This window comes from Elephantulus edwardii, unplaced genomic scaffold, assembly GCF_000299155.1.
Source record: "Elephantulus edwardii isolate Elephantulus edwardi_28Jun2011 unplaced genomic scaffold, EleEdw1.0 scaffold00034, whole genome shotgun sequence".
NCBI classification, from domain to species: domain Eukaryota; kingdom Metazoa; phylum Chordata; class Mammalia; order Macroscelidea; family Macroscelididae; genus Elephantulus; species Elephantulus edwardii.
The window spans coordinates 5,109,908-5,118,329 of NW_006399784.1; the positions used below are offsets into that span (position 1 = coordinate 5,109,908).

Sequence of the window (8,422 nt, forward strand, 5' to 3'; positions counted from 1 at the left end):
TATTTGCCAGCTACTGATCTTTCTTCCCTATTCCCAACTTTTGCATTCCAGTCGCCCATTATTATCAAGGCATCTTGATTGCATGTTTGATCAACTTCTGACTGCAAAAGTTGGTAGAAATCTTCTATTTCCTCCTCTTTGGCTCTAGCTGTTGGTGCATATATTTGAATGATAGTGGTATTCACTGGACTTCCTTGTATGCGTATAGATATTATCCTGTCGCTCACCACATTGTATTTCAGGATGGATCTAGAAATGCCTTTTTAAATTATGAAATCAGCCCCATTTTTCCTCATCCCCAGCATAGTAAATCATAGCATAGTATGATTCAACATGTCCCATGCCAAGCTATTTCATTTTGCCAATACCTAGTATGTTAATATTTATGTGTTCCATTTCTTTCTTAACAATGTCCAATTTTCCTACATTCATATTTCTCACATTCCATGTTCCAGTCACTAGTGTCTGCTTACAGCTGTTCCTTCTTCTCTGTATTTCCGTTTCTAAGATCTCAGTCTCAGTTGCCGTGTCTGCAGTCCAAGCGACAGTCTAAATGTGCTCTACTGTTACATAGGTTTTTCCAAGGCCTGTTTTTTGGAAGTGGATGGCCAATCCTTCTTCCTAGTATGTCTCACTCTTTAAATATATATAATAGTGTCTGACGGACAAGCATTCCACAGAAAAGAGCAGATGAAAGACAATTGCCCAGTTATAACAATGACCAATAGATTAAATGTTGCTGCCCACCCAACGCTTCCTTAATCCACCACCATCCCTTCCTACTTTTGCCTACAGCATTTAATACCCGTCTCCCATTGACCAGCCCCTGATGTGATGGTCTAAGTCCCAAGCCATCAGGATTTCTGTGATTCTGAACATATCATGCTGCTGTGAGTCTCTTATGATGCAGCCAATATGACTTAAATTTAAAGTTTTAAGTACAACTGTAATGTACAACTTCCACTCCAGGATTGCCTTCTCATGGGTTAATACCTTTTGTCTTCCATTTGAAGCCAGGTGATGGTGCAAATTTTCTTGACTGGCAATGCTTCGGGGTGCGCGCTGGTCAATGCAGCCTGAGGTTACCTGGGTTAGAATCTGGAGATCAGCAAAGCTCCGCCTCTCTCCTCCCCGACTGCCAAAAATATTTTCTGACAATGCCTCGGGCTGTGCACTGGCCAATGCAGCAAGCTTATCATAGGAAAACTATTTAGTCAAATGATTAAGAGTAACTAAATTCTATTCATGGAGTTTACTGAACTTTTATATGACTACAACGTCCATTAAAACAGATTTTACAGCTGTATTTGTATGTGTGTGATCTTTTAAGGATAAAAATAAAAATATAAATTATAAAAGGTAGATATAAAGTGATCAGCAACACTCATGACTAACAGTCTCCTCAGAAGAACCATCAATCTCATATATACATTTCCCCTACCAAAAACTCTGGAGGCAGAAAGAGGCAGCAAAGAAGAATGGGTAGAAAGTGGAAATCCAGGAAGAAAACCAGAAGAGTACTGTTGTATTGAGGGAATTACTAATAATGCTGTGAAACATAATGTTATGAATCATAATGCTATGGAAAAATTGGTTATATTGCTGAATTTAAAATTTTAAAAGTAAACATAAAGCTAAGTATTTACATTTTTCTGAGTTTATATGATTTTGCTTTAACTGTATGAGTTAATCTGCTTTCTATCTTATTTAAAATTGTATTACTTATAGAAAATATTAAATATAGATCATTAGCTTAACATTTTGTTAAAAAACAGCAACTTACTGTTGTAAAACAGGACTGACATCGTGGTTGGGATGAGACTGATGAAGATGGGATAAATAATGCATACTGCATTAGAACAAATAAGGGAGAAAACTTTTTAAAAGGGATGTATAATTAGGTATTATTGTCATGACAGGAGTCCAGAACGAAGGCTGCATAGTAGAGTGGACCTGGGGGGAGGCTTGTGAAATAATGAAAGAATTTTTTCTTTACTTTTTAAAGAGAAGAGTCTACTGGGAGGGAGGGTTGGGCAGGGAGAAAAGTGTAACAATTAATGAATGGAAGTCCAAAGTCTCTGTAAATTTTCATTAAAATTAATAAGAAAAAAATGACAATTTATGTTAATTCCAGTTTCTGCTACGTATAGGAAGTATACCTACTCCTCACTTATCCACAATCTTATTTTCTGAAATTACACATTTATTACATTTTTAAAAAAAAAAAAACAACCAGTAAAATACTTTGCATGTTCTGGTAGCCTAGTGGCAAGAAGCTGTACTACAATCCCCACAGCATGAGCTTCAAGGCCAACACCTGCTTCACAGGAGATGGATAGGCAATCACCTCCCTTGTGATTTATTGCCTCTGAAAATCTGCTGGAGGTTTAGCTATGAGTTGGTTCTGACTCTAGGATGGTGGTGGTGGTGGTTGATTGCCCTCGAATAGAGCACGACTCATAGTGAGTGACTCTATAAACAAAAGGCTTGGATGCTCTCAACAACTATTGACATTTATCAAAGTTAATAGGGTTTCCAGAAGCATATTATTTAGGAAGTGGACGCCACTCCTTCTTCCAAACCTGCCATACTTTTTTGTTTTAATATGCCATTGAGTCTCCTGTGATGTTTAGCTACCCTGCGTACAGCAGCTCCGAACCCTTCCCTGTCCTGAGTCAATCTCACTAACTCTGACAAACCAACTCCCATCACCACAGTTGCTATATCAATCCATCTCATACTGGGTCTCCCTCTCCTATGCTGTCCATGTACCCTTCCGAGCATGATGTCCTTCTCCAAGAGCCAATTTCTCTTGTCCAGGTGCCCAAAGTAAGTGAGGTGGAGCTTCAAAATCCTTGGCTCCAAGGAAAAACTTGGCTTCACCTTCTCCAAGATAGACCTATTTGTTTTCTTGGCAGTCCATGGTATGTTCAAGACTCTTCTCCAGCACCACAACTCAAAGGCACCTATTCTTCTGTCATCTTTAGTCATTTTCCGATTCTCTGAAGTGGAACAAGTAATTAAGAAAACCATGGCCTTGATTAGGCACACCTTTGTATCCAGAATGATATTGTTACTTTTTAGCACTCTAGAGAGTTCCATGACAGTAGATTTTCCCAAAGCAACTCATCTTTTCATTTCCTGACTGCTGGTGTAAAGAATATTGACTGTGGTTCTGAGCAAGCTGTAATTGTTAACAACCTCAATCTCTTCTCCATCTAATATGGTGCTGCCAATTGGCCCAGTGGTGAGAATCTTTGTCTTCTTGATGTTGAGCTTCAATCCATATTGAAGACTACACTCCTTGACCTTTTGCAGCAAGTGCTTCAGGTCCTCCTCAGCTTCAGCAAGCACGGTTGTGTCATCTGCATATTGTAGGTTGTTAATGAGTCTCCTTCCAATCCTGATGCCACAATCCTCATAAATCCCTGCTTCCCGAATGATCTGTTGAAAAGGTATGTGGACAGAATATATCCCTAACACACTCCTTTCCTGATTTTGAACCATTCAGTGTTTCCTTGCTCTGTTCTGAGGACGGCTTATTGGTGTAAGTATGGCTTTTGTGCAAGCACAATCAAGTGCTCTGAGATTCCCACCACAATTTATTATGATCCACAATATTAATGTAGTAGATTTGGAATAAAATAATGACAAGATTCAAGTACAGAGTAACATTAACTGTCAGGATCAATGGTATATGTAAACTATGTGCCCCCAAATTTTCACCAATGTTCCAGTTAGTTAATGATGTAATCATCCTCATTTTTTTTAAATTCTGTATGGTCTCCTCAATTAAGATGATTTATACATTCCTTAGAAAGTTCTGGTGAGTTTAATGGTAAAGAATTTGCACCAACACAGATATACATTTCAAATATACCAGAGACTGAGCGAAAAAGATGGGCAGTCTTCTCCTGTGTGATTTACTACCTCTGAAAACTCAGCGGAGGAAGGTCACTTATGAACCCAGCAGCACAGGTATAAACACAGCTGTTTTAACAAAGCAGCACATAACCCCAGTAATGTGATCACTTAGATTCAAGAACTCTTGACTCTAAACTTAGATTTATAGAGAGTTGTTGTTGTTATGTGCATTTAAGTCACTTTTGACTCACAGCTACCCTACATACAAAAGCTCTGAACTCTGCTCTATTCCTGAGCTAGCCTCATCGTCTCCAACACACTCACCTCCATTACCCCAGTCACTGAGTCAATTCATCTCATCTAGGGTCTTCCTTTCTTGCCCTCTCCCTTCACCCTCCTGAGCATGGTATCCCACTCCAGTGCCTCCTTGCAACATGACCAACGTATATGAGACAGAGCTTTAGAATGTTTGCCTCTAAGGACTAGCCTGGTTTCACCCTCCCCAGAGTGACACTGTTCTGTTTTTCTAGCTGTCAATAGTATATTCAATGTCTTTCTAGCACCACAACTCAAAGGCATCAATTATTCTTCTAACATTTCTAGTAATTATCCAGTTTTTTGATACACAGCAAGTAATTGCAAAGACCATGGCCTGGATTAGGTTCATTTTAGTAACCAGACTGACACAGTTGCCTTTCAGTACTATATAGAGACCCCTGACCCCAAAGCCATTTATCTTTTTATTTTCTGGCTGCTGGTACTAAGAGTATTGATTGGGGATCCGAGCAAACTGAAGCTGTTAACAATCTCAATCCACCAACATCTATCATGATGATTCCAATCGTCCCAGTGGTGAGAATCTTTATTTTCTTGATGTTGAGCTTCAATCCATATTGAAGGCTGCAGACCTTCTGCAGCACATGCCTCAGGTCCTTCTCAGTTTTGGAAAACAAGGTTGTTGTTGTGTGGATGGATAGATAGATAGATAGATAGATAGATAGATAGATAGATAGAGGTAGAAAAGCTCTGGTGGTGTAGTGCTGAGAAGCTTCATTGAAATCCTAAAGATATTGGGTTCAAAATTCACCAGCTGCTCTGTGCAAGAAGGATGAGCAATCTTTTCTGATATGGTTGACTGCCTCTAAAAACTGGCTGGAGGGTCACATATGGGCTGTTTCTGACAATGGCACACAACAATTCTAATATATGTATGTGTCTGAGATTTGTGGAAAGATAGAATTTCTGGAGAATTTCAGTGCAAAGCAAGGTGCTGATTATGGGACAAACCATCATTTACTCATTTATAAGTTGAGTCAGGAGAAAAATGAAAACAAGTCCAGGAGCACCAAAATAACGACCTTGAGTTTATAGGCCTAAATTTCAAAACTGTCTCAAGAATCAGTGTAAGGCATTGAACAATAATGACTGAAGACTGGGTGAGTTGTGGGATGACATCAAACAAACCATTCATTAAGAAAATTAAGGTCATTACAAAGACAGAGAAAAGAAAAGGCAAAGGGATGTCAGAAGAGGCACTGAAACTTGCATGGAATGTTAAAAAGATCCAAAAAAGTGAATTAAGATTGCTGAACTGAAGATTTCAAAGATCATCTTGATGAGCAAAGCAAAAATTTGGTTTTGACAGCTTTCAGTTTTTCCTTTATTTGTACTTTGTATATCCCACTTTGCAATTATTTTTTTTCCACATTGCAATTATTAGTGGATTTTTACAGCCAAAAAAAAAAAAAAAAGAAAAAAACAATTGTAATAAAAGTAAAGAGCTGGAATTAGAACACCAAACCGAATAACAAGTCATTATTTTTCAACGGGAAAGACCAAACTCAAGCTTTAGGTTGCAATACAGTAGGACAAAATGAAGAAAATTCTTGAATTTATTTATACACACAGGAGTGGCATCCACTTCCTAAATAACATGCCTCCGGAAACTGCATGAACTTCGATAAATGTCGATAGTTGTAGAGGGGCTTCAGGCCTTTTGTTCATAGGGTCACTATGAGTTGTGCTCAACTCGAAGGCAATCAACAACAAAATACATGTATATAATTTTTATGTCATGAAAAATAATTACACAGGGAATATTAATTTTTTGCATGTATTTATGAATAGTCAACATTAAAAACATCTCCCTTTTTTGGCAACACAATAATTTATTGGTCTTACATAATTTATTCCCGATTTCTGATATTAAAAAAACTTTAGGATCTTTGAGATATGCAGGATTCTTGTATGTAACTGACACAAATCCCAATTTTTGAGCCCTCTTAATTGCTTTTGTGATTTCTTTTTGTTTCTTCCCACAAAGACCTGTTATGTGCCTTCCACATATGCATCCAGTAAATGGAGAAGTAAACTGAGACAAAAGCTGTACGTATATTCTTATAATCTACATGTTTGCCACACAAGATACATTTTCTAAGAGGTTCCTTATAAGGATTCTGCTTTGGAATGGGCATGTCCTCATGGTTGGTCACCTGTTTATACTGGGAGTAAACTCTTTGCCACAGCTCCAAGTGAGCCCTGGAATCTCTGAGGCAGACTGCAGCCGTTACCAAATGTGTCAATTTTTTTATTCTCAGAACACCACAGAGTGTTACCATACTTGCCATTGCTCCTCCATTTAAAAAAAACAAAAAAGCCCAAACAAAAAACCCCACCAAACAAACAAATCTTAATTACTGCTATATTTGCACTTTTAGGTAAAAATACCCTCATTTAGAGTTATAAGTGTTCCATCATATAGAATTTTCCTCTTTTACCTCCTTGACAGAGATTTGCAATTATGGTTTTAATTTCTTAAAAAAAAATCTTTCCACATTTTGTAACATTTTACGAATATATTAAAATTTCATACAGTGGAAACTTCTAGACATAAAAAAGGTTATATTTATTTATTATGACAGAGATTAAATGACTCAATTCCTAATAACTGGAAGAATTAGGACCCAAATGTCTCCAAAAAATAGTGATGAGGTAGTATTGATAAATTCAGGATTAGTCCAACATATGGTATAGTTGTAAAGCTGACATCAGTTGCCTCAAGACTGCGAAACTGTTTGACCTAGAACTCTATTTTTCTTTCTTTAGTCGTGTAAAGTACTTTAAGCTGTTTGGTTACCAGGAAAGAAGATGTATGTTTCCTGGATAAGTATTCACCTCCTTGAAGCAATTTTTCTTAGTTGTATGTAATTCTTTTCTGGATTAGAGCTTATCTCTAAAGATTTTTTTAGTTATATATAATTTAATTAGGATTTGTGTCATTGAAGATGTTTTTCACAGATATATACAATTGAATTAACATTTATCTCTTTGAAGATTTTTTTATCTTAGTCCTATGTAAACTATATAAAAAACTGTTTACTAGGAACTGTAACACCTATCTCAAGTATAAAGCTAATGACTGTTCTTAGACCTGGAGGCAGTTTTTGAGAAGAATTCTCTCTGTCCTCCCACATCTGCAATAAAGTGGTTTGGATATTGCAATCTGTCCATCTTATTGGCAATTGACTATGGAAAGAACCGCTTGTGTTCAATAACAATAGTATGCTATGAGACATGATCTACAGTCACCACTTTTAAAATTAAAGTCAGTATGAATAGCTTCTTATTGAGTTGTTCCTTCTTGGAAATCATGGGGGGAAACCCTAACCTTTGCTGTGGTAAGAAGCATCAAAAATTCTAATATGTAAATGTAACTGGTAATTGGAGTTGCAGATCTATTGGTAAAATAGTATTAGAATTTTAAAAAGTTAAATTGAAAACTGACTTTTATATAAATATATTTATATAAGGTACACAGTTCAAAAAGTCACCTGTTCCATGGGAAAAAAGATGAGTGTCTACTCCCATGAGATTTATGGCCAATGAAAGCCTTTAGGGAGTCATCTACTGGTCAGTTATGACTTGATAGTACACTACAACAACATATGTGTTAGACCTACCTGAGAGGACAGCAGTGTAGATTTAAAGAATTATATTGCTTTTCAAGTTTAGTATTAAGCCAAACTAAAATTGTCCTTGAAAGTAATTTCATCCTGTGTTCTGAACTAAACATAAATTTTGTTCTCTGTGTCCTGAACAGATGCTTAAACTTTCAAATGTTTTTCAAAAGTTCAACTGACAAATACATGCCATCTGTAAACTGCCGTTAAGGGTGTTAAAATATATCCAAAGGTCACTTCAGGCTTGCTCTTAGGGTGTAGAAATCTCAGAAGAAAGTTTCTTCAATGTTAAAACCCTAAACAGCTAGATAAACACAAAACCAACACTTTTTTTTAACCTTTGAGATAGACAAGTTTTCTAGATATTCAAATAACCTACCATTTAAGGAAAGTAAGTGCCCCTAAAGAAACATTAAGAAACTCTGGTGGTCTACTGGCAAAAAGCTGTGCTGCAATGATAAAGGAACAAGGTTTGAAGCCTTCTCTGGGAGAAGGATGGACAATCTCTTTCCATGAGATTTTTACCTCTGAAAATCTGTCGGAGGGTCATCTATGGGTTGTTTCTAACTCTAGGGTACACAACAACAACAACAACAAAG

The 8,422-nt window shown here is 37.0% G+C and overlaps 1 pseudogene; it reads right to left on the reverse strand.

Annotated features, from left to right (window-relative positions):
- The window catches only part of LOC102852585, a 20,899-nt pseudogene extending 14,408 nt beyond the window's left edge, over positions 1-6,491 (reverse strand).
- Between the last annotated feature and the right edge of the window lie 1,931 nt (positions 6,492-8,422).